At 43.1% G+C, this 27,540-nt stretch overlaps 1 protein-coding gene across 9 annotated transcripts in view; it reads right to left on the bottom strand.

Moving 5' to 3' along the window:
- The window catches only part of LYPD6 (LY6/PLAUR domain containing 6), a 44,476-nt gene extending 21,302 nt beyond the window's left edge, over positions 1-23,174 (bottom strand). For 2 of the 9 annotated variants that reach the window (XM_030016979.2, XM_030016976.2), the window contains exon 1: positions 12,498-12,690. The gene's annotated coding sequence lies outside the window, so the exon portion shown is untranslated. The other 7 variants (XM_030016978.2, XM_030016977.2, XM_030016982.2 and 4 more) reach the window with 7 other exon arrangements.
- Between the last annotated feature and the right edge of the window lie 4,366 nt (positions 23,175-27,540).

The following is a 27,540-nucleotide window of genomic DNA, read 5'->3' as shown; positions in this document are numbered from 1 at the left end:
CCTTTGCTTGTACAGAAAGCTCCTCTGCAACGGTCACCCACCCTTGTTAATGCCACTACAGACGGACAAAACGCTCGCCCCGCAACCTGTCGCAAACCCAGTCTGCCAGAGCAGCGCAGTCTGCAGCCATGCACTGAATAGCTGAATTAATGCTAGTTTTAATTCATCTTTCTGAATCTAAAGTGATCTGAACCACTTTGCTGTTCAGAATTTGGAGGCAACTGCTTATAAAGTGAATTAGCTGTAGACAGAAAAACTCCCGGACTAAAGCGGAGACATACTCATTCCCCCTTGTACCAGTTTCCTTGTGCGTTTAATTTTTCATTTGGTTTTCATACAAGCTCTGCACCCTCCCTACATTTCACTTACAGCTAATCGCTGTCAATCATTCCTCCATTTTACTGTGTAGAAATCAGGCATAACGCAATATTCTCATTAAAAATACTGCTGTTATATGACACAGTTAAACGCAAAAACTTTCTCATGATCATTGTCTGCTAGCATGTCATAAAGCTAATGCATGTATTTATATTTATTTTTTTTTAGTAACGGGAAATCAAGATACTGCACAGAGGTAAACACTGTTGCACTAGAATCCCTGCAAGCACAAAACCAGGCAGGCAGGCTCTCATGCTCCTGGATTTCTACAAAACCAGACCCGTTCGTTTGTAAGCAATATCAGAAAATTTTTTTTTTGTTGGGTTTTTTTTGCTGTTGTTTTGGGCTTTTTGTTTTGTGGTTGTTTATTTTTTTTCTTCCAATTGTTACTCTAACCCACCAGAAATAATTACCTGGAGTTCATCAGTTATTTACTGTGTCAATTCATGGTTAGCTTCAAATAACAACAGTGCACAAGGATAGAAAAAGTGAATTTCCCTGAAACTGCGGTGCCTGGCTAGCTGGTATTTTCCCAAAATAACAAAATTATATTCATGCCTTCATTTCATCTCATGGCAGAAATAATGCCTACATGAATAAAGGTACCTAAAAAAGTGCTAAGAGGAAGGAGAGGGGCAGAAAGACTCTGTGGGCTCAATCCTGAGAGTCATGGGACCACCACCCGGTGCCCATCGTAACAGGTAAACCCTGGTTCTGGTAATAAAAAGAGAAAAAACAAAAATCAGGATAGCGAAGCACACTAAAGCGAGAGATCCTGGGAGCCAGGACAGAGGGCTGGACATTGCCCGAGATCAGCAGAGGAGAGGAACAGGAGCCGAGGCGTGAAGAGATTGACTTGTCCAGGACGGCGAGAAAAACCACATTCACTGAACAATTTTACTACCGCGCCTCTTTACACTTCGCCCCATAAGAAAATGAGGAAAACACAGAATCTAGTGGGTCTGCTCTCCCGCCTCTGTGGTCCCGCTAGCCCAGAGGCACACCTGTACAAACCAGTACGGGTCTTGCTTGACTTGCTTCACTGGGGTAAACTGGAGCACGCGCCTCCATAGATCGTTCTGCATACACACCGAGTCAGTATGTACCGCTCGGCGACTTCGCCAATCTCCGGTACACAAAAATTAAAACGTAACCCCTACTCGGTATTAGTTAAGCTTTAAACTTCAAAAAGTAATTTCTCCCTCCATCCTGGAACATCTCTGCAACGTAGTTGTCGCCACCCCTTTGGTCTCGTGCCTCTGATAAACCTAGCTGGGGCAGAGCTCCCATGCAGGGGGGGTCAGGCAGCCTCTGCGGGGTTTTGACATCCTCATCCCCCCTTTGCCTTCAGCTGTAACCAACCCCACACCCTGATGTCTCCTGCATTTGCCACAGCACCTTTGTTAACATCTTCCACCCACCACCTTTCCACGCACCGTCATCTCTGCCGCTGTCCATTTCATTCCGTTGAGATGCTTTAGTATCATTAGTTCACCAGATGGCAAATATTATATATGATATTAGATAGTGTATTCGATATCAGTAACTGGGAGCCAAGGCAGACCTCCTCCTGCTCCATCTCCAGTGTGCTCCATCAAACCTCTCACCTCCTGGAGATCAAGCTTCGCTGCAGACTCCTCTGCTCCTTCGTTCATCTCTTCATCTGCTGTGCCTGTTGCTAGATCCAAATGCCTCGTCATCTTGGCATTAGAAAGTCCGCTTTCCCAAGGTACAGAGTGTTTATGGAGTATTATCAGTAATTCAAGTGTCTGCCAGCTAAGAGATGTTATCTCCAGCATAGCTGAAGAATACCTCAAAATCATGCTCTGACTCATCTGCCTTAAACTCTTACATACAAAACATGCTAAAAGCAGATGCAGTTTTCAAACTGCGCCCCCCCGATTTAACCAGTTGCTTAATTTTCACACATGAATCATCCGGCATTCCACAGGCCACGATATATAGCTTTCATTATGTCACCGCTGACATTTTCACTGCTGGAAGACCACGATTTACTGGTTTTCATTAGACCTGATCTCCGCTCTCAGTCCTACTCCCCACTTTTTGAGGAATCCATGTCTGATCAGCGAAATGTTGATCTGACTTGAAAATACACTGCTCTTCATCTACAAATTTCTCTAAAATTGACCCTTTCTGACAATTACTTCCAATGCTGACAGTAAGCATATACCGCTATAAATAATGAGCGTGAGGGGACATCTCTTCCTCCAGCCTTGGGAGAAAACAGGCTTCTAGCAAAGACACTCCACAATCATAGCCACAACACTTCCATATTTTTACCACAACAAATACAAAGGAATATTTAAGACAAAATAAAACCATTTTCTTTAAAACATTTGAACTGAAACTTTGTACAGTTCTGCTTTCCAACTTAAGCACTAGGCCAATATCATTATATTTCATTATACGTCTTTCCTAGCAGAGAGCTCCCCAAGCATTGAGAAACCTCCTCCAAGAGGCTGAAGGCTCCTTTGCATTAACAAAACATTGCCCGCGGGTCAGCACAACCAGTACTGCTGTCCAAAATATATAGCTGACAGCACAACCAGGCCAGCAAACTTGGCCCACACCATTATTTGAAAAGACAGACAAAAAACCCACCGGACAATAAGTCAAGCACTAGTAAGAACTGGTTATTTGAAAGATTTTACAGATCATTGAAAACCTGAAAAAAAAAAAAAAAAAAATTAAATCAGCCTAGAATAAAGTATGATAGAAGTTTACTCCCTAAAGGCAACAAAGAGACTAACTAGCAAATAGGCTGAAAATTCAAAAATCTGACTGGTCCAAAGGATACATGAGAACACATCTGATGGGAGGAATTCCAGATTACTTTCTACAGCACTATTTTAGTTAATTTCTCTTTTATATGTAATTGAGACCTCATGAAAAATTAAATCAGGCCAAGGTTCTTAGAGGGAATGATGGCCCTTCCAAGAATATTATAGATAAAATACAGATTTCTTGACAACATCTATGATATCCCCAACATAGTCACCAACAGATACACATTTTGGCACTGAAAAACTGATTTAATTTCCATAACGTCCAATTATGTCACAAGTCACCGGCTGTAAAACAATCTACGTGCTTAAATCCATGTCAGGTTCTAACTAAAGAAAAAGGGCATTTTTGTTCTCTTTTTAAGTAAAACATGCACTAGCTGTAAACATCTCAAACAACCAATGCAAGACAGACATTAAAAAAAGAACTATAAAGAGTAAGACTATATTATGGAGCAAACCAGCACTATAAATAGTTAGCAAGATTAGCCGATAAAATTGCTGGTTGCAATGATTATCTATCCTAATCCCAGGCAGGGGCCACAGGAACTAGAAGAAACAGTGCCAAGCCAGCGAGGCTCACCGTCTGCTGCCCGTTCAACCCAATACCTGCCACCTCCAAACAGACCAGGGTGCCATGACCAGACCATTTCCCTTTAGTATCTGGGATCTTCCCATAGAATTTTTGAAGAGTCATCCCATCCTCGCTCCCCTTTCCTATTTGTTTCCTTCTTTTTTTCTTATGAAAAGCAGTTCGTTATTCACGATACCTTCACTGGTACATCCCATTTCCAATAATTATTCTCCCTAAAGAACTCATGGTGGTTAAGAGGTCTGGGCTAAAAAAAAAAAAAAAAAAAAAAATATATATATATTAATGCTTATCTAGAGAGGGACCTCTCTAGATGCTGAAGAACCACCTGAGCAGGCGGCGGCCGAGGCCGTGTACCGTGCAAGGATGCTCAGGGCACGGGCACTCGCGTGCACGCAGGGATCACTGGTAGAAGCTGAAAAGCGTGCGGTTATCTCGGTGATCACACCCTCAATGCTCCTCTCGGGGGAAGTCTGCAGGGTTTGCTTCTATATTTAAGGGTAAAGCCTTGCTAACTCCAAAAACACGTGGAAACCAGAAATTCCCAGGAGAAGACGCTTCACTTGCTCCGTTTTCCTCTGGTATTCTGGTGCTCAGTGCAATAGCGTTTGGGGCAGCAAAAAACCTTCCATTGACCTCAAATACTGGCTCCGTAGGCGAGACGAGCATCCTCCCGCAAATCCCGAGCGAAGACCGGCGCCGGCGAGCGAGCCGCGGCACCCACCCGGACCTGGCACCTCTTACACCCACAGCAGCTTTACACGTAAGCTCGTAATTGCAGCCGCAGCTCCGAGCACCACAATTACGAATACACGCTAAAAATAGTTTGCTCACACCCCACTCATCCAAGCGCTGGAGCCAAAGCAGTGCCGTCGGGTCTGGCACCAAGGAATCATCACATTCTCACCCACCGACAGCCAGGTCCCTCGTCTGCAGCGTAAAAAGACCCTCACAATACAACAAGTGCTTTTAAAAATATACCTTTCTGCAGAGAAGGGACAGGTAACCGAAGAAATCCAGGCCTGCCGAGATGCGGCTGGATAAGGCGTGCAGTAACCAAGCCTCCCGAACCAGGGGAACAGTATCTCTCTGAACTCCTTATAAAGTTATACAGCAGCGTGAGAAGCATCAGGAATTAATTAGAAAACAGGTTGCCACATCTGATCAGGTGTCTGCTCTTTCTGCTACAGCTTTGTTTACAAGGAAGACAGGCACCAGACCTGACTCCTCCAGAGCAAGCTGACAACTATTGCTCTATGCACACTACTGTGGAGGGAAGAGAAAAAAAAAAAAAAAAAAAAAAGCAAAAGCATTGCTCAAGATAAAAATGTTAGACAAATGAAGAAAAAAAAAATACTGGATAGACGTTTGTAGAGTTTGCTCTTGTATTTACTCTCTGTGCACAACCATGCCTTCTCCCCTGTGCAATAAAACTAACAGGAAAACAGAAAAGGTCTCACTCCTCCACAAGTGATTTGTTTCTTCCAGGTTCACCCTCTATAAATCCTAAAACTTTGCACACTGTAGCCATGAAAATTATTCACCTGAGAAGAAAAAAAATAATCAGTGGTTTAAGTCTTTGCTTTATATTCTTTCGGCTAAAAAAAAATCAAACAAATAAAATCAACTTTACACCAGAAACAAAGTAGCTACAGCTCTTGCAAGCTAAACTGCCATGTGTTCTTATCTGCCAGGGTAGATTTATTATTTTTTTAGCATAACTGGAAACACGTGCAATCCTCATGATTACAATTCTGCCATAAATCAGCAGACCTGGGCCAAAGCAGAGGCACCGCACCGGGAGATCAAGTGAATTTTCAGCCCCGAGAGCAGCAGAGGGGGACGGGGCCGGCACCCATCCCCAGAGCACAAAACCCGTAACTTCATCCCTTCTGCTTGCTTACACGCCGGTATCCGGGTCATTGCAACAGTTCAGAACATTTTGTCTTCCTTCTCAAAGCGGAAGAGAAGAAAGAAAAAAGTGCACCACACAGCCTTCTCTTGTTATGACAGACTTGCACAGATATTTCAATTTTTGATTTATTATCGAGGGGGGGTTGGTTTCTATGAAGCTCCAAGCCATGCTGCTGTGCCAGAGATATGATGTCATATAACTAAATTTCTGATTCCCCGCCAGTTTGAGCAGTAACGTTAAATGAAGCCAAAATAAGCTTCCTGTGCTAAACTGGAAACAAAAGAGCACATTTACAACGCTGCCCTCAGGGTTAATAGAAATATATATGTTTAACTCAAGGCACAGTTACCATCTTATCACCCTATCAGCTTCTACACGCACAGAACAAAAATACAGCGTGGGCTCTTACAGAACGTGGCTATATTTAAGTCAGCGCAGACAGACGCAGAGAGATTTCCCGACAGCGGCGGGACCCGCTCCCATCTGCCCACCGCAGGACGGTCCTGCCCGGCTGCTCATCTCCCAAACGTGGAACGCGTGGCGTGGGGTAGAAGATGTGACCTCAAACCCCGACTGGAGACAGAGGGGTTACTGTTTGTTTTGAATTACGAGACATCATTTGGATCTTAATTTAACACCACTGCCAACCGGGCCTGATGGCTGTAGACACCTGGGAGTTTTAACCACAATTAAGTCAAGAGTATGATTATGGGTGGGATTTGGAAAGAGTCTCCAAAGTCGATGTTACGACTCACACCGAGGCCAATGGCTGCTTAACTTGAACAGCATTTTACCCGCACAGACGCACTCTGTTATCGCCCAGCTGTCTCCGAGCATCGGCCGTGGAGGATGTCACCCCTGAAGAACCGGGCTCGGTGGGTTCATCTCAAACAGCCTCAGCTGGGCTCAGCAACAGCAGCGAAGTGGCCAAAGATCTTTCTTTAAGCAATCTCAATGTGTCATTTTAAGTGTCAGAGCACCCAAAAATTTCAGATGACACTGGAAGTGCTGTATTATACGGTCAAGTCTCATGTCTTGCAAGGTCTGTCCATGGGACGTGACTTTTGTAGTACTTTAATGGCACCTAGCTGCTCTTCCAGCAACGCAAGGCAGCTGCTGCACGCACAACCACGCACAGACCCCAAATATGTCCCGTGTTCAACGAATCCAACAAGGTGGACCTGAACCCCAGGAGATGGAGCCACCAAGGACTGACAAAATAAAGATACTTACACCTCCTGGAGGTACAAGCAGACTTAGAGCCCCACTGGAGACCACAGTTACGGCTTCAATCCTGAATAATGAGCCAATTTTAATGGAACTGTTGTGAGACACGGTGCCCTAGGAAATACCAAGTTAACTGACACACATCTGCAGCTATTTTGGATTTGAAAAGAACAAGCAGATATTAAAGTCTTACTTGAAACGATTGAGAATGATGTAAAAAATCCAGCAAACGAATGGCGCTCAGACAGATGTAGCTAAGACTGCTAACTGGTGGTCCAGCCCTGCCAGATGCTGAAAGCACATGCAATCATTTCCAGAGAAATCACCTTGAAAATAATCCTCCCTCAAGAAAGCTTATGATATCCAATAAATGTAAACCATTTTCAGACATCCGTAGAAAGAAGAGAACTGTAAAGATCTCGGAAAAGCAGTTATATAGTATGGATGCTGATCAGAGAGAAAAAACAGAGTGAAGACAAAAGCTGGCATCAATGAACACGGTTATCAAGTATTCTAGACCAAACGGGACAAAACTCAACCAAACGGCTTGAAAGTCCTCTTTGTTCCTGAAGATGCTGTATGCAAGCTAGCAGGCAGGTATGGGGTCAGCCTCAGAAATGTGAACCTCCACTGTCAAATCCATCAACCTGTCATTGAACCACAAATGCCAAAGTGAATTTGGATATCCAGCGCACATCATTTTTCCATCATCGGAAGCTGTCTGAGAGCTTATGAAAGGCAGGAGTCCTTCCCTGCCTACAAAGCAAGTTATATTTTACTGGAAGTTACCATATTTTTTTTAAAAATTCTACAGATAACGCGTGCGCTAAAGACATCACCAGAACTTGCCCTGTTGGATAACAGCAACAGCTCAGCTCCTCTCCTTGACTCACTAACCGTCAACAGTTAAGCAGTAAGATGCACTGGTGCCCACAGAAGCTCTGTGTAGCTTCCACAGCTCTATACAAAGACATTTTTCCATTCACAAAAGCAACACAGAAGTGTAGCTGCAAGACTTTAAAACCTCTTTCCATAACAGGTCCTGTGAATGGACACCAGATACAAGCCTCCTAAATACACAACGGTCTTGAATTGAGATCAGAGTCAGAATTATCACAGCAATAAGTCTCTCTATAACAAAGCAGTGGTTATAATGTTGATCCTACTTTTTGGAATCACAATATAATTTTCATTCGCTGGCATCAGACAGAGCCCTTCATGCTGATTTTGACTGCCAAGCCAGGCAAACACCCTCAGAGCATAAGAATTAAAAGGGAAAAAAAGTGACAGACGTACAGTGCTACACACCTTGCATGGCAACAATTTGGTGCATGGTCCAAAACACCAAAACCTGTACTAATCACCTTGAGCTCATTAATTTACAAAGCTTTGGCCCAACTGTATCGGCTGGCAGATGATCAACCTTTTAGTTGATGTGATTCAAACTAATCCACTAAAAGGCATTTAAGAGCCAGCTAGGAAATCAGTATTTTTCTATTATTAGAAGCGCTAAAAAGTTTTAATGACATCAGACTCTCACAGTGAGGGAAATAATACCCGGCTCCATATGCGAGGGTTTCCCACCTCAAATCCATGCACTGGATCACCCACTGGTTAACCCAGCATTTCTGTACCCTTTCACTGGAGATGGCAAAAAAGCAACCTGATGCAGCCTATGTCATTTCTCCCTTTTTCATCCTTCTTCTTCTGATCCCATCTTCAGCATGATTTCCTAGGGAAAGGAGGATTTTGCCATCATATGGGAATGTGTGTCATTATGCTCCTTTCCATTCCCTCTGCCATCCAAAGCAACGCTCAGCCAGGCTGGACGTGAAGGTAGAGGCTGGGAAATTAATGAACACACACTGGAAACATCCTCCAAGTGCCTCAGTTAAGGAAACACTGCAGCTTGCATTAGTACCTCAGTACGTACGTACGTACACACACACACACGCCAACCCAAAAAAACCACGAAAACCCACCCCCAAAACAAAAAACCCAACCCCAAACCCAACAGAGAAAGACAGAGAGAAAACTTTTGGGTGCCCCGATCATGGAAAAAATTGAATTACAAACCAGCATAAGACACAAAGCCGTAAGAAAGCAGGCTTCATCAGACACAGAGCTCGTGGTCTACTTGGAGCAAGGCACATCGCTGGCTAGTTTACTGTCAGACTGGGTCATACTCAAAGATTTTTATTTCTTCTGTTCCAGAAAGCCAGAGGCTTGTTGTCTGAACACCAAACCAAGTAACACAGATAAAATATTTCAGCGTATATAAAATTCTACCTTTGTTAAGCAGGTAAATATTCATTGGTTTAACAATGTTCTTGGCTGCCTCAACTGAAATTTGCTCCATAAAGCAGTACCACAGAAAAACGCTCATGAGAACAAAAACGAAGGAGAAAGTCTTTTTCCTTTCTGCCACTTGAATATCAGATCTAGAACCAAGGTATACCAAGGTAGAAGCTGTTCAAAACCTCTTCTATCTGGGAAAAGGTAAGAAAATTACAATACAAATTTTTAAAATATTTTAAAACCACAAAACCCTCTCTGTACTCTTCTATATGTTAAAGTAGTGTACAGTTTGGTATACGCAAACTAAACTCTTGTTGAAAACAACTTAATAGCAATGAAACTTTCATACTTACATAGCAGCTTGCCCGATGCTGGTAAAACAACTTTAAAATCTTTTCAGTCCTTGAAGACCAGCTAACAAATATATATTTTTTTTCCTATATATATATATACACACACACTCATCATTCAGCAGAGAGAGGAGGTAAAAGGAGGATGACAAGAACACTTACTCTTTTCTTGGGCTGGGGGGAATCAATAAAGTTTTCGCTCCGCCCAAACTACTTCTTGTTGTTGACTCCCTTGGATGCTCTGAAGGACCACAATTATTATCCACCAAATGAACTTGTTTGGAAGCTACGTAAACCTACCCAAAATCACAGTCGTTATCCCAATGACACAGGGTTCAAGTTCAATATTTACAGTTGGCTCCGAAAGACGTATCCCTACCCTACGCTCGCCCGCTCCTCCAGCGCCGCGCGACACCGTGGCCGAAGACGCCGGCCACCACCCTCGCCAGCCCCTCTTATCTCGCTGACGACAAGCCTCGCTGGGGGCTGGAATCTCCTTAAGAGAATGAACACATCTCAAAAGATATTAACTCTTAATATCTGCAGACCGGCAGCTGCTTCTGCAGCAGTTTAACCCCAAATGCTTTTTTTTCTGGAAAGTGCGCTCTAAAACCAGTAGGGATTTCTAGGAATTCTAGCCCTGTACTGGTTTAGCTTTAGACTCCTGTTATATTAACACAAGAATCCCAGGAAAACAAACTGCCTTGGCTAAATATTTAAGTCCTGCAGGTTTTTGACATCTCTTCCTCATCAGCATCCACAAAGAGCTCAACAGATGTAGTAAAAATAAAGTATGTAAAAATAACTTTAAAACCATTAATTATTTAGACATACACAGTAGCACAATAACACTATTAGCCAAACTGCTCATGAAAACTCACTAGTGCTCATGTCAAAACCATCTTTATCTGAAGGTTTGCCTTGTTTATGAAAATTCAAATGGTTTATTTTATTATGCCATAAACTTATGTGGCGACACTTGAAGCAAATATCATGCAAGATGGGTATTTATAAAACATATATGAATCGAGTCTAAATCAACTGCACATGCACATCAGAACCATCAAACCGATTATCCTGCCTAAGCACACTTTACCGATCAACTCAGACAAAGTGAACATTGCTGTAATTTAGGGAAGCCTTTCCAAAACAAACACAAGTATCACGTGTTTCATCCCTGACAACATGCATGAGAAACAGAGTTAAACATATCACAACATATCAGCGGCCACCCGATCAGATACCGTTTCTGCTTATTGCGTTGAAATAAAGTACATGCACTCACCGGAAAGGAGAGCGCCAGATGAAAAGGTTCAAGTTTATTTGGGATGCTCAAATTAAACTGCTGCTTCTTGCGATTTTGGTCGGTGGAAGCCCACGAGACCGTACGACTTTAGCAACAGATGCACAGAGTGATATCTTAAGATGGTAAAATTTTATCAAGGACTTCCATTATTCTGGAGACAAGAGCTATTGTTTCCACTCACACATCAGCGCTATTTTGGGAAACTGGTTATACACACAATTGCCCAAATTAGTTTCTATTCAATTATTCAAAAATAACATCTGAAAAGTAACCTAAGTGAATCTACTTCATTTGCTGCAAAAATCACGGATATCATTGTGAAACAGCAAACAACTGAAAAGCTGCACAAGAAAGCTTGGAGCTGGCAAACCGAAATCCAGTGGTTTAAGTGAAGAATATTTTGGTTTGATTGCCCTCCTCCTTCCTACCAACCTTATTTTCAGGTGACTGAAACCTTTATGGCATACCTTTACCTTATCTTCCAAAACACAACTGTAGACCCACGTTATTTACTTAAAAAAATCCCCCCTACAGCTGATTAAACTCCAGAAATGAGCTTGTCAGGCCCCTCCCTCCACCACCCAGGCAAAAAAAACCCTGATTTCTGTAACAGTGATGTGAATATTGTGGCATAAAAGGACAACAAGCTGCAATCACCCCGACTGCGTTTCAGTACGAGTGCTGGAAAATAGCACGGACTTGCATTGCGAAGTGATTTCATCTGAAAATCTCTGCACGAATGAAGGAATGATAACAGTGAAAGGGAACGGGGACTGGAGTTTGCAATTTCCAACTACTTCGGGGGGGAATTAAAAAAAAAATAAAAATCAAACACTAACACAGCAGCAGTTGATGCAAGTTCCTGTGAAAAGCTATTTTTTTGAGGAATTGTTTTAATTGCCCTCGGGCATTTAATAGCCATATCTAATAAGCTCAAAATTAGGGAAGGTCATGAGTATGCAGCCTTCAGCATTTCTGAATATAAAATACCAGGAAAACACCCAGTTTGCCTGACTTCCAGTTTTCCATTTGCTGTACTATAAACCGATTTCTAAACCCCAATAATTTGGTCGGTTGATCTGTTTACATACTTTCCTTCTTTTGCACAGCACGTCCCTTCGTACAGAAACACCCTTCCCCATACAAACCTCAGTAATTTTGTAACCTGCCTCATGCTGAAATATTTACATTAACATTTTGCCGGCCAAATACCTTCAGTATACAAAGGAATCATCTGACAGCTAGTCAGTCAGCTACCTACAAGTCATAATTCGTCTGTACAACAGCTAATGAGATGAAAGCAGATACACACAAAAGCAGTAGGTTGACTGCTACAAAGTAATTGCAGGCAGAATTTGATGACAGTAATTTATGTAATTCTGTTAAAGGAAAGGCATTTTTATAGGAAGAGAATGAAAGGTCAGATAAAACCCCCAGAATTTAAATAGAATGCACAAGGAATTTTATATACTATGTGAACACATAAAAGGAAGAAGGACACGATAAAACTTGTAATTATAATTGACTCTATTCCTCCCATCCCTTCCTACCATATTTAGCAGTTTATATAGTATATTTAGCTGTTCATATCTAAAGCCAGGCAAGGCGAGCCCCCGCAACAGCTTACTCGGAAACACACGCCGATGGAGGAGCACGCAGGATATTGGATGTCCTCATCCTAAGTACATCCCAATATTTAACTTCAAGGTTTCCAAGAAGAATTTTCTGAGTATTACAGCAAAGTAGAGTCCTGGCACGAGGCGCAGCTCCTGCTGGGTGCGTCTGCAGTATCCCTTCTGAGAGAGACCCAGTCTTAATGCCCTGCCTTGGCTGGGCTGCTGTCAGCCAAATAAATAGCAATATTGTGGATTCAGACCGAATCACGCCCCGCAGCACTAAAGAAGGGTCTGAACTGGGGATCACGTAGGCGCAAAGCTGTGCAACGTACCAGTGGCAGCGCCATTTATAGAGAACTTTTCCCTTTTTTAACACCTGCCAAGTGATAAACCATGATTTTATTTGGTATACAAACGTCAAAAATATTTAAGAAGTTAACAATGATATATGGTCCGTGATGAAGTAGCCCTGCCTACATACATACACTTCTACCGTGGAACCCTCACAGTTTCCACAGCAGCTTTATAAAAACTCTATCCGAGACAATAAAGTACCATCTATGCACAAGAGACCAAATACTGGCACTTATGGAAAACGACGATTATTGCTGCGAACATATGGCGACTAAGGGATAAGAACTACGCTCTGCTCTGAGTAGGTCACACCACACAACAAAGAACACGGTAAATTCGCCGGGTGAAAATGGGCATCTAAGGTCTACTACAGCTCTCGTAATACTTGGCAGCAAGGAAAACTATGAAGAATTATTCACTGCTTTCCAACAAGCAGGCAGTCTTGTTGTTCAAACTAACTCGTCCTCCCCCAAAAATCATGGAATGCAAAATGATTTAAAAAAAAAAAAAAAAAAAAAAACAACAAAAAAACCCACAAAATAAACACGGGATATATTTGTACTCAGGTTCTTCTTCACCAGTTACATCCCCGGAAGGTATTGCCTAATGTAAAAATCTATTCAGAGTGCCAAAGAAGTACCAGCAATTCTACCTTACCACCTACTTTGTGCTATTCTCACTCAATAAATACCTTCTTACAAAGGGAAGATACCTGTCAGCAATGGAGATACTCCATGTTTTACCCAGGGACCATGTCAGCCACCCTAGGATTAAAATAACAGTTTGTTTTCAAGGCAAATGAGTTCATTTTAACTAAATATGTCTTACTGAGCTTTATCAAACCAAACCATCAGCCGCACCAATACATACTTCAATCTCTTCTGCAGCGTTCACCATCGCCCAAGCTCGGCTGTTGTATCGCTTGACCCCTGTAAGTTGTTCTGCCTATTCCATCACATCAATTTGACAGTCACTCCGTGCAATGTGGGGGCCAGGAAAAGGAAGGGGGGTTATAGCTTACTGCGGTCAGGTTCATACACAGCTAAGTAACATCTTGAAGGATGTACAGCAATTATTTTAGCACTCCTTAATCCGCTATACTTGCCGATCAATCCAGTCTCTAACGGTAGCGGGAAGCCTGGACAAATGGAGGGATTCGGAGTTGGGTTTCCATTGGAAAACTCCAATCCTACTCATAACTTATTGTATTTCCAAACTACGTTGCAACTCATGCTTTACCTTTCACGCCAGAGAGTCGGAGGAAATCAGACTCAAGATCAGACACACGAACGCCAGAAAATTAAACAAGCGGATCACAGACGCATAAATCAAGTTTTAGATTTACAGCGAACAAGTCTTCTACTGTAATACAACCAGGATGACTTTTCAAAAGTTTTTATGTCAGCGCTGGCCTGAAAAACCCCGGTGGAAACTCAAAGGGTCGGATTCCCTCCCTGCTGGCACCTCCCAGGGCCGCAGGGGAGGCAGCAGGGTTAGACCCGAGGACCAGCCTGATTAAAAGCCTGTCCTCAGTGTTTGCATAACTAATCAGTTGAGTGTTGGGACTCCTTTTATCAGAGCAGTACTAATGACCTAAATCACTATTATTATTGCAGCGATCACCCGCCCGTAAGCGCCTCACCAATGATTTATTTTTACCTTATTCCACAGCAAAGCAAACGCGGATCTAGTGAAGAAACCTCGTCCTGAACCCTCCTCTCTACCAACGCACGGAGCCTGCAAGCTCATCGCTCGCTAAAGCAGAAACATCGACGTTTTCGTTTCAGCTGTCCTTCCTTAAGCCCTTGTTACGCAGCGGACGGCACCCTTACATTTCCACGCCAGAAAACCAAACACACAGGTCTGAAATCCTCGGGGCTCCGCAGCCGGGAAGCTGGGGCAGGACGCCGGAGCCAGTCTGACCTCCTGACACCACCGTCCAGCAGCAGCCCTGAGCTCTGATGCATCGAGATAGTCGTATCTCTGTGCAAAACGGGGTTTCCACCACAATAAAAGCAAAAAAATTCAACAAAGATCGTTCTAAAGGTATGTTAATGGCCACACTGGGGATCTCCACCCAGTTCATGCTGAGATCTTTGTTATTTACCATTAATTTCCACAGAACAAGCTCTCTGAAGCAACATAATTTTTTTTTTTTTTTTTTTGTTGAGAGAGAAAATACATATATTGTGGCAGTTCTGCCCATTGGAAGTTCACAATCCACGATAACCATCAGCCCCTGTGCGCTGGCGTGGCCTTACAACAAATCTCACATAGACAAAAAAGACGAACCGCAGCCCTTCTGCGCACCCTGGACTTCTGATGCCATAAAAATCAACAAATACACACCTAACGATGTACCCTATTACACACAACAGACACTCCTGCAGGTATTCCCACAATTTGGGCAGGTTTTCATACCTGTTGATATCAATTACCAACAAGTAAGAGTTTCCAAAATATAAAAGAAATCATGCAGATGTATGAAAGAATTATACAGCTTGCCTATTGTATTGGCAAGTAATGTCATTTAGTGTTTTCCATTGCACTAGCTATAGATTATAATTACAATTAAGAAACCGTTAATATTCCCTCCAAAGACAGCGTATTTCAGCAGAAAAGAGCGCATGCACTGGCTGCAACTGGAAACACAACTATTTCTCTAAGAAATTAATTTGATTTTTTTTACATAGTGAGATTTTTCTTAAATAACAAGGAAGAGCGGGAAGCTTTTTTGCACCAGCGACGCGCTTCTCCTGCAGACTCGCAACATACATAACTATTTAATTTGCTTTGACGTGGAAAGCAATCTGTAAAGAACTACCTTTTGTAAGCAGACCCTCAACAACAACAAAAATCAATCAAAATCACACCTCCGCTCCCCTACCAAATCCAAACAACCCCGCCGGGGATCGGGACAGGACCAACCAGCCCCGTGTGTGTTCCCCCCCCCACTGCCAAAATCCCCCGGAGGACCCTCTGCATCCTCAAACTGCGCTGTGCAGCTAAAGAACATACCCCCCCGCCTCCAAAAAAAAAAAAAAAAAAAAAAAAAAAAAAAAAGAGTCTGCAGTAAGGGGTGGGGGGGTAGCAGGGAAGGGGGGATTCCAGCCCCTGGGAACGCTGAGGCTTTACCTCTCACCTGGCACAACACCCGGCAGGTTTTTCTAAGCATGTGTCACCCGAGGTGACTTTTAAACCAAGCAGATGGCTTTTTTTTTTTTTTTGCTATAATAAAAGGAAAAAAAAAAAAAAAAAACCCCAAACCAACAAAAAAAGAGATTTTGTGTCATAAAGAGACCCGTACCTTTGTCGGCTGTCTTTCCCAGCTCGTCCTTCAGGGGGTTTCCATCGCCCCGCGGGCAGAGCCGGCGGAGGGGGGACCCCCCCGGTGCGCTCCCCGGGTGGGGGTACGGGGGGGTACAGCCCGGCCGGTGGGTGCCCAGTCCCGGTGCCCGGTTGCCGGCCCTGGGTTCGCCTCCCTGCCGGGGCCAGCGGCAGCCACGCTGCTCGGTCATGGAAGGAATGTGCCCGCTGCAGCTCTCCTCTGTCGGAAAAGGAAGATTAGGATCTTCGCTGGGCACGGATTGTGCTGAGCTCTAGTTTTCTTTCACGCTTCATTAAAAATTAGATGCTGCATTATTTCAAGCATATATACAGACGTATCAAACAATTACGTTACTCTTCTTACACAAGTCGCCTTTGTTTCAGGAAGAAAAAAATAATAATAAATATAAATAAACTGCAGACAATAAAGCATAAATTCAAAAGCACCAGAGGCTCTCGGGGAGAGCAGCCAAAAGGGGAGAGGAACGGCAACCCGCCGCAGCGTGGCACGGCCGCTGCCCTCCGCGGCAGAGAGCCAACCCAGCGCCTCGCCAGCACTGGCCAAATATGAAATATAAACACTCCTGGCTGCGGGGTTACCTTATTCCCAGCAGCTTTTCCACTCCGAGGGGCCGATGCTGCCCTTCACAAGGGTCAGCACCGAGTGATTTCTATCTGCTCCAGCTGGGAGTGTCTCTCCAGCCATGAATCATGCTGGTTTATCCCAGCATAATGTCACAGAACGCTTTACTCAAGCAAAACTCCATCTATGAGGCTGCGGGTTTTCATCTCTTGCCAACTTCAAGTGGGTTCTGTTATCATTAGAACAACGCAATTACGTCTATCTCCCTATATTCAAGTCTGTTTCTCAACAGACCGAACATAAATACCTACACATATTTAGAGAAGCATGACATCACATTTTAGCTCAGTTAAGTGGCTTTTAGATAACAAGCAATGCCCTGTCCCCGAGAATGCAAAGGTTAGATAAAACATTGGAGAAGAGCTGTGACTTCCAGCTGCTTGTTTGCACATACTAGCATAAAGTTTAACAGCGCAATTTAATTCATTTCGGTACATTAATTAGTCATGCAGAAAGTATTCAAAACAGACTAAGCAACAATTCATCAAAAAAGCATTAGTATTAAATCAGCACTGGCTGCCACCTGAAAGCTGCTAATAAAGCCAGGAATGCTCTTGCCGATGGGAGAAGCTACAGAACCTGTCCCCCGCTCCCAGCGCACAAATCAGGGCCAGGGTCTCCGGCGGGAGCCCGGTACGGCATCACCGGTCTTTCCTGCTCCGTGCCGCCTCCGTTTCCTCTTGCCGCGTTTATGGGAATATCATCTGCAAAATAGAAGCTCGCTCAAACAGTTCTCCGACACGGCCAAAGATATTTTTGTCCTCTGGGTTTTGAGCACTGCCACGTGTACGCTCCTATGCATAATTTCTTTTTTTTTTTTTTTTTTTTTTTTTTTTTTTTAAGAGTTGCGCTGTTGATATAACCGTTGTTCACTCACTGGAAAGGCTGCAAAGGCAGACCCAATACTTGAATAAATTGCTTATTATTTACCCTCATGGCATCTTGGAGAGGTCCGTGTTTTCCTCTTAGGGTTACTATCGTATAAATACTCATTTTAGAGATTCCTTAGAGTTTTGCAGGAAAAATACTGTGTAATGGAGCACTGACTCAGGGTCAAGGGCAGACCACTGTATCTACCCCACAAGTCGGATAAAGGCTGAAGGAGAAGCGACGGGGAAAGAGGGAAATGGCCTAGGAGAGCAGGCAATAAACACAGAGGTCCAGGAAAGCCTTGAAGGGACCGAGGACCAAGCCTTCGCGCGGGCAGGGCGAGATCCCCTTCCTTGCCGTGCTGCAGGACCAGAGCTGCCGGGTGTTTCTGGACGACGAGCTGCTCGGGCAGGTGATTTGAAAGGCAGATGCCAGCTCCGGGCGTAAGACCTTAATCAGGGCTGGGTGTGGAGGCAGAGAGCTTGGTGCCGAGCAGGCAGCGCTCGGATGGAGAGGGTAAGAGCCAGAAAGGAGGCTGCGGCGGTCCCAGTTAGGTACAGGGCATTGCTCGGACCGAGGAAGGGCATCGGACTGGTTTTACTCACTGGGTTCACAGATCGCATCAGCTGGCGGCTGCGCAACTGGCCGCGGCACAGCAAGTATTCAGTGGGCCTCTACGGACTGAGGCGGTAGGCAGCCTTACCCCCAAAAATAAACGGGTAAAGAAAGAAATCTCCTTTTCAAGGGACCTGATGAGAAAACAAGGTTAAAAGAGTGGAAGAGGCACCGAGCATTGCTAAGAGGGCGGACGCCCTCAGACAGAGTTCCTGACTCAACTCAAAGATCATCCTTCAGACCAAAAATACCTAGCCTGACACACAGGACTTAATAACACATAAGTAATTATTTTCATATTTATTCCCACGAATACCATTAATAGGAACACAGTCACCTGGCTGGAGCTTTCAGTGCTCGTGACTCATCCCAATGAATCAATCGTAACAATACAGACAAGGAGCTTACCGAAGAGAAGGCAAAAGCGGCAGCAAGGCTACGAGACGGCGTCGTGCAGACGAAAAGTTTAAAAGGACAGGCAAGAAATCCCACAACAGTATCAGGATTATAAGGGCTGTAAGTCTCGTGAAGGTTACAAAAGCCTCGTGTTTCTGTAGGGAGACTATGAGGTCAAAAATATCTAATTGAAAAGGGATTTATATGACTCAGCTTATTCCAACTCACTCTGTCAGTACCTGTAGAAGGTACACCAACCTGACTGTATGTGAATGTATGGAGTTATTTCAAACAGCCTGGAAACTTTGTATATAAAACCACTGTTAAAATAACTTGTAAAATTATGTAAGCTGTGAAATAAACTGTAAAGCATTTTAAGAGTCCCATACAGACTTGGGGATTAAAGAAATAATTGATGTTAACTAGAAAAAAGCTAGGTAATTTATTGTGAAAGACATTTGTTTCTTCTCCTAAGGAGGACTGCTCACTACAGCCAAGCATCACACGCATCCCTTTGCCGAGAGTTTGAGCGCTGACATGTGATATTTAAGGCAGGCTGACGAGCAGCAATTAACCACAATGGTCCAAGTAAGTGCTATGGTGTCTCACGCCAAGTTAAATCGGGGAATCCTGAAGCATCAAAGGCCAGCTATTAATAGCTATTATTAATTCATTAATTTAAAAGATTACATGAAAGAATTAACTATCGTAGACAAAACCAGCCGGCAACATTAGTTCTGTTGATAGCAAATCCTGGTTTTGTCCTTATGGCGAATGAATGAGTGACATCTGTTCCTTCAGAAATGGTTGGGGGGGTTTGGGGGCCTTAAGTGCTGTGACTCTGCCTTTGTGCCCTATGTAAAAATAGATTTAAATTTTCACATATCTTCAGACACTTCCTAATTGGCCAGGCATGAAAACACATGACTATTTAACAGTATCTTCAGTGCAGCCCTTGGCTTCTGTGCCAACATTCAATGCATTTTATTCATCCACTTGCTTGTGATGGTTTATGAATGATCACTTCATAGCCGGGGAAGATGAAAGCCATTGCTTTAGCTGCATATAGCTTATACAAGCAGCAGTGTGCATCTGTGGCTCTTAGCACTGCTAGATCAGATTCCTCAAATTCCCCATAAACACTGGGAAAATAGCTAAACTGGGACTGTTACCATTTCATTCTCTGTGTCCATCGTGACCTAGTCTAGTTTAGGCACAAGGCTGAACTTCTTTGCATCTGTGTCTCAGAACAGTAAGTCTCCTATTAAGTGTACCTTATTATTACTATTTATAGTTCTCCACTACCAGCATCAGATACAACATGTCTGTCCAAATTAAAATTTGCTATATCCTTTTTCAAAAGCCTTCTGCCAGTTTTAATCACCTTTATATCTTTGCTGAAGCTTTGCCAAGAGCACCCAGCATTTGGCGTTTCTGAAAGAACAGCTCGGTTATTGGCAGTAGTAGATAGCCCCCCAGAAGGCACCCTGCCTATTTTCTATAACCTCCAGGACGGAGACCAAGATTTTGGAAGACAAAGCGCAAGTAAATCATTAACCTTTGGGCTTGGTGGAATTAGGGCTGGACATCCATATTCAGGCTGTACAAAAGCCAGGGCACGACAGAGAGATGCTCTCACACCTCTGAGCAGCCCTTCCAGCCCACCTTCTCCTGGCTGACAAAAAGACCACAAATTGACAGTGAAACACGACAGCGCTTCCCAGTAGTCGAAGTCTGGATATGCTACAATGATCGTTTCGCTCGTTGATGGGAACTGAATCTCCATATCTTCAGAGATACAGGAGAGGGTCTTGACACAAAGAGGTTGTTCAAATTACAACCCTCCAGCTACCTTCTGCTTCCTACGAACCTCGGGGAACGGAGGTGTTTGTGTGCTGACCCCAGAAAGCACCACTCAAAAACCAGCAGTCTCAGCAAGAAAGAGTTCAAAATCAGTGACAAGGATATTAAACTTCACATCAAAGGAACGCAACTGAAAGCACTGAGTTTTGAAACTTCAAGTTCAGTTGCTACCAAAATAATTCTAGCAAATTGTCTTATTTGGTAGAAGATTCAAGGACGATACCTTGGAGACATATTCCAAGCTATTGGTGTTTTATAGTCATATTACAAATGTAAGGTTTAGGTTCCTGCATGCCCAAACAGTCCTTGGTTTCATATGGAATTAGTGACATAATTAACAACATTTAATAATGTTCAACAGATACTCAGAGCCAGAAGACTGAACGAGCAGTCTAAATGGGCAGCCTTCTATGATATCAGGAAGACTGAATTTTCCAGTCCTACAGAGGGAATTAAGGTAAATATCTGTGGTGTCACTAGTCTCCAGCATTTGGAAATTACTTTCCCAGTAGTAAAACTGGGAACACACTATTAAATGACAGCATTTTATGAAGAACAGGACACACTGGGCATTCTTGTACCCTTCCTTTGACTTTAGACTTCCTAGTTTAAATATCACTTAAAGAGAGAGAGAAATCTGATCAATTATTTGTTCTAACTGCATCCAGTCTAACACCCCAACTGCCAAAGTAATCTCAAAAAGAAAAGGATTTCATACCCGTTCAGTATCCTTCCAGTCTCAATGGTAGCTCTCAAATACGATTCCTTTTGGACATCCCTTCGAGAGAGCACAGCTTGATGGAACAAAATGTAACACCTGTCTGCTGTAATAAAAACCCCTTAATACTTCAAATAAACAAGAAAATATTATAGGAAAGAATGAGGTAAGGTTTACAGAAAGACAGGCAGGTAAAGAAAAGTTGGAAGGAAAAAGTAGGAGTGCTTGAAGAGCAAGGGGGTAACATAACGTGGGGAAGGGGAACAGAAGATCTAAGACAATCCATGGTTAGGCGACAGGGGAAATCCCTATATCCTCGAGGACCTGCCGTCCTCAGCCTGACAAGAAACTAGATTAATTAGCCGGTGCAGGATTCTGTGCCACAGCAGAAACATGGACATGCCCAAAATATTCTTGTAAGGTTTTAGCCTGCGGACAACATGAGTTGGGTTAAAAAAAAAAAAAAAAAAAAAAAAAAAAAAAAAAGGGTGGCCAAGTTGGTAAGGAACTCAAGGCAGAAGCTCTAGCCAAGTAGCAACCACCAAAATACCCTCACACAGCTACGCAATTCTGCATTTCCTAGCAGAAGGTACTGAAGGCGTGTGGCATGTTTTAATAACGTGCTCTGCAAGTTATAAACTACAGTTTCAGCATGCCCGTTGTACCCATCGAGACCAATATTTCAGCAAACGGCTTATGGTGTGTTTTTCCTTCGCTGCCAGGCTCTGGCAGGAGGCACCTCTGCGCCAAGAAGGGAATTCCAGAGGCAGGTATCAACCGTAGAAACTATAGTTGGGAGCCTTTCTGCCAGATGAAGGATGCTTCACAGAAAGTGCACTTCAGGATCAGCAGCAGCCATAAAAAGCACAGAACCATGAAATACAGGATTAACAACAAAAAAAAAAACAAAACAAGAAAAAAACAACCCCAAAACAACAAAAAAAGAGAGTGGAATAAAAAGTGGGTTAATTTTTTTTTTTTTCCACATGCTGGTTTTTTTTGCAAAGAGCAGGGAGAAGAGTGACAGGCATGAAAGAGACCCTGATTGCCTGTTATTAACTGCTAGTAGCACCATTAGTTTATTTACTAGAGTGAAAACTAATAAGGAGACTAATGAGAGGTTTGGTTTGAGGCATTGTGGTGTTTCATTACAGTCTGGTGGAAAATTGGAAATGAACCCGATAGCTCAGTACTCCATTAACTCTTTCTCGCGGATCTGTGTGAAAATGCAAACACACATGCCTGTATTCAGCCAGGAGAGCTCCTCATGATTTTTTGACAACTTTAATCCCCCCAGTAGAAGATTTCTTGCTATTTTTCCTCTTTATGCCTTGCGTTGCAGTATTACAACATTAAAATTCATTTACCATCCACATAATAATAGTTTATATGCCTGTCGTGCCTTTGATCAGGATCTGTCAAAGCACAGCATAAAATGTAATTAATTAAGCCTCCCAATACTCCTGGGGTCGGCAGCGGGATAAAACAGCGTCACTTCACCTCCCCAGCATGGCGCAAGGAAACGTTAATTCCGTCAGTAACCTGCTCCGTAAAGATAAACGCTATCTCCAACTCAGGAGATAGGGAGAAGATAGCAAAACGCAGTATCTGCTGGGATTGGGTGAGGAAATTAAATTCATCACCTCTGCTTGATCAGTATCTTAGAAACTCCAGTGTAAGTGAATACAGAATAGCACCGCACAAAGAAATTACAAGATTTGGAAAACTTTTCAAAAAAAAGAGAAACAGGAAGGAAACAGGTAAGATTTCCTATAGGTTAGGGTGATGTAAACAAGAAAACTGTTTTAACCGGTTGGGTAATAATAAGGCCATTTCTTTTGCAAGGAGCCATACGTGTACAGAAGACTGCCGCATCACCTACCTCTTTGCCCACATGCAGTGTCCCTGTGCATACGCCATCTCCAATAGCGATATTGGATCTTTTGACTGCTTGACATGTTCATTTCTGGTGGGGTTTGATAAAGAAAACCCCCACAACTCTGCTTTGGGAATTAATATCTACTTGAATCATTGTTAAAAGAGCAGCCTCTAACCCCCCAACCCATGCATTTCTGTTTCTTCCCTGATATTAAAAAAGGGTGGATGGGCTCAAGTAACTCATTGCAGATCCTATTGGTATAAGCATATGTACGCTACACAGTAGGGAGCATCTAGGTTGTGTGATAAATAACGTAGCATTTGCACAAAATTACCAAATTATATCTTTTTGGTTGGTTGGTTTTTCACCATTCCTTCTAGAGAAGCAAGCAAAACCACTGCTATCAAGGACAATCTCTCTGGCAAAAAGTTACATGAGGAGCATCTCTCTGTTTGCAAATGCATCAAAACATTCAGATGCAAAACACCTGAGCTTTCTAGAGATGATCCATTTGGTTTCTTGGGAGGAAAAAAGATAATCTGAAGAAGATTCCCAATAATTTCTGATATTAGTAGCTGGTTATTTATAATAGTTGGTTCCTTGATTAAGTACAGGGGAAATACCTGTATTTAAGTTCTCAGCTCCCCAGCATAACTAGGTAGAGAGCACAAACAAGACAAAACAAAACAAAAGATTTTAAAGAAAATACCAAGAAAATACCAAAGAGGGCTAACACTGACAAGTTTTATATTCTTCCCTCAGGGAAAGTCTTTAAGCAGGTGCAGAGATAAGCAGCAGAAGGCACAACAGAGTGGTGAAAACATGACATGGAAGAAATAGCAAAAATCACATGCAAATACAATTATATCTCCTTCCCATGGAAATGGTGTCAGATGCATAAATGAGCTGGGCAAAGAAAGCAGCTCTATAACTGCAAAACAGCATGCAAGTTGAACTCCAGCCTCTTCCTTTGACCATTTCTCTGTGTTACTAAAGAATATCATTAACTTGTTTCACTGATCCCAGGTCAGAAAGCTGTTGAAGGAGTACATGTACACACTTTTGCTTCAACTCTTCCTCTTGGACTCCAAACAAGAGACTATTGTGCATTTTTTCCCTAAAGGATTTTGTAAGATTCTGGGAATGGGAGAAATCTCCTGAAACCTGCCCCCTTTGCCAGCATCACACGTACGACCTTTTAGTTTGGAGACAGTTCCAGCCTTCGCTAGGACCATTTGATCTGCACAGTGGCCCAAAGCAAAGAGCCCTTGTTCAGATTGAAGCTAGACACCTAATTTTATTAAGCACCTGATCCAATGTCCACTGAAGCTGCATTAATGCAAGTCTCCCACCAACTTCAGCCTTGTTTGATTAGGCTGTAAAATAATAATAATAAAAAAAAAATTTATAAACTTCTCTCTTCCCCCCCCCCCCCCCAGTTAAATTCCATCAATGGATTACTATTTTTTTTTAATCATCAAGAACATCTTGGGTTTTGACTCTCGCTTTTAGATCAAACTTACTGCATATCTAGTGTCAGCAACCTAACCATGTTGCCTGTTGCCCTTGTTTTACAGATGGAGCTGCTTTTCAGCTAGATGTCGTCTTTGGGCTTATACGTTAAGGAGATAAAATATGAAATGGTAGAATGACAAGCAGATTAAAAAAAAAAAAAAAATATTCAGCAGTAATTGCTCAGACTACCATACTGGCAATTTGGCAGAACTGTGATGTGATCTTGCCATGTGTAATATACAGGATGAAAACAACTTTGAGTTTAATGAAATAAGAAAATAAACGAAAGAAGGGGGAAAAGCCATTGAGAAATACTTTGCATGTCTTTATAGCTAAAACGTTAATGGTCCAAAATAACATCTGTGTTCTTCCTACATTCTTAAAAAAAAAAAATATTACAAAAATCACTTGCTGATTATGTTAGCTTGCTTTGAAAGCCCACAGCAGATTTATTATTTCCTTTGGAAAAAATGTACTTTGTTCTTCCTACAATATCATTCCCATCAACTCTAGCATGCCAAAAGAAGCTGCTTTGGGAATAAGCCAAAAAGATTGAGACAATGTGGTATACTCTAAGCACAGACTATTTATGGGCTATGAGAGAAAATCCTTTTGTAATTTTTGAAGTCTGCATTTGGTACAAGTTAATGAGAAAGTTTGAGAGACTGAAAGGTCTCATTATGATATGTCACTCTGAGATTGCATCTTTGTTTTCTTAATTTTCTTTTAAGCTGCTCCCAAGCTGGCTAAAAAGAATCTTTATGAGAGAGGATGAGATAAACTTTGAGAATTTGAATGCAAAGATGGCCAGTCCAGATTTGATCCAGTTATTTTGCTCTTGCAGTGAGCTGGAGTGAAGGAGCCTACGAGTCACCGAGAAGAGAGTCGGTCGACAGAGCTATAAAACCCCAGCTGTATTTTTCTCCCACTCTGCGAGCATCTTTTTGGGCTGAGTAGAGAGTTTCTGGTTATTTACAATACTGTGCACACTGATACAAATTTAGTCCTCCCTTCTGTTTGGGAATCTCTCTTTTTTTTCCCCCAGGATCCCTATCATTTTTCCAAATTATTTACTAGGTAATCCTGAGCAACGGCTGTAATCGTGTGGGTTATCTGCAAGACTGTGCCCACCAGTATAGCTGGTTTGCTCGGTGAGCTGCCTCGTTCCTAAATGGAGGACCAAAATGAGTTGACATAGTCTGAAAAATTACTTTATCACTAGTAATGGATTATTTCTACTCATTAATCTTCTCATGTGATTAAGTAAAATCCTTTGAAGAGAAGCCATTTCCTAAGTGGGCAAAGAAAAACCTGTCACATGAAAATCAAGAAGATGGTCAAAAGGAAGAGTTTTGGTGCACAGTGGGAAGCAACTGCTGCAGTTATTGATTAGCTGCTCAGCTCTAGGACCTTTGTGTTAAGTGTCTACATACAAATACATACAGCTTTGAGTATTTATGAAATAGTTCATCCAGTGGCTTCACGGGAGTGCTGGCTCCACTCTTGGAACCTTCACAATCTCCACTGGGCTGCTTAGATGATTTGTTTCATCCCTAGCATTGCAATTTGTTGCATGCTGCCTTGTTGTTCAAGGAGGCAAAAAAGAAGAGTAGCTAAGCTAGTGGCTGGCACATTAACTGTGGTCGTGTTCAGAGGGAAGGACGTATGTCCCCTTATCACACAGGAGACCGACACATGTAGCACCACGTCCTTTGGCGTGACAGTTTTGTGACCATACCCAGCCCTACAGTAGTCCTAGATTTTGGCTTGACATGATGTTTTCATGAAATGCTTTTTTCTCTTGAACAGAGTACTGGGAAAGAAAAACAAGAAGCAGAAGTAGGGTACTAGAGAGACCGTCCTTCACGAGCAACCCTCATTCTCAGCCATTGCAAACAGTTCTGTCATGCAATCTGTTTCAGAAAGGGATCGACTTCCATGTTAAACACGCAGCTCCTCCAACAGGATGGCTGTACCCGAGTCTCACTGATCTGGTCACCACCAGAACCACTCCCCTCCACCCATTGCTGCAAGACACTCTGTACTGCCTTACCTTACACTGCTCCCAGCAGCGAGAAAGGTCAGCAACAGGCTTTTCAACCCAGGCCTGCTCTTTTCGGTTCAGCGTATGTGCAGAGGAAATCATCAAGAAGAAACCCCTGAGGTTGTTTCTTGTGCCTCTTCCAAAGGAGTAAAGGCAGCATGTCTTTGCCTATGCGTGACTCCAGTAGGTCGCATTTGTTCTTGTGCCAGCTTGTCCTTTCAACAGAGCAGCTCGATCCTGCTTGCCCCGAATGCTCCCAACCCGCAGGACTTGCTCTGTGCCCTTCCCCTCCCCTCAGCCTCCAAACTACTTACACAGCAGGAGAACGTGTCCCCGGAGAGGGAACAGTTGCTGGAAGAGATGTAGTCATGTTTGGAGAGGAGCTGAGTTACCTGCAATGAAGCTCACCAGCACGGTGACACCCCAGACCCCTCGCTCATCCCCTTCTCTTTGCTCAGCCCCCAGGGACCCACGAGCAGCATGCCCTACACGTGCCTTATTTTCAAGAATGGGTTCAATTCTGAGCATAACTGCCGAGAGCCATGGCTGTTCTCTGCAAGTTCCTTTCATTTCTGGAGCTAACATTAAACTAAGCTGGAGGGGAAAGTTCAGATACGAATTTATGTGTAGAAGTAAAAAATGGTAGAGTTCAACCTACTCCTCTTTGAAAGCCCAAGTCTGAAAGCATTTCCGAATACTCCCTGCAGAACTCAGTTCCTAATCAAACACTTGGATTTAGTGATTTTCAAACAGACTGAAGGACCCAGCATTAGCTACTTCAATGTGCTCACGCGCTCTGGCTTTTGGCACACAGTGAGTCCACGGGGGAG

This window comes from Aquila chrysaetos, chromosome 6, assembly GCF_900496995.4.
Source record: "Aquila chrysaetos chrysaetos chromosome 6, bAquChr1.4, whole genome shotgun sequence".
Taxonomy (NCBI): Eukaryota; Metazoa; Chordata; class Aves; order Accipitriformes; family Accipitridae; genus Aquila; species Aquila chrysaetos.
The sequence above is the reverse complement of the archived record's forward strand: the minus strand, read 5'-3'. Positions and strand labels throughout refer to the sequence as shown.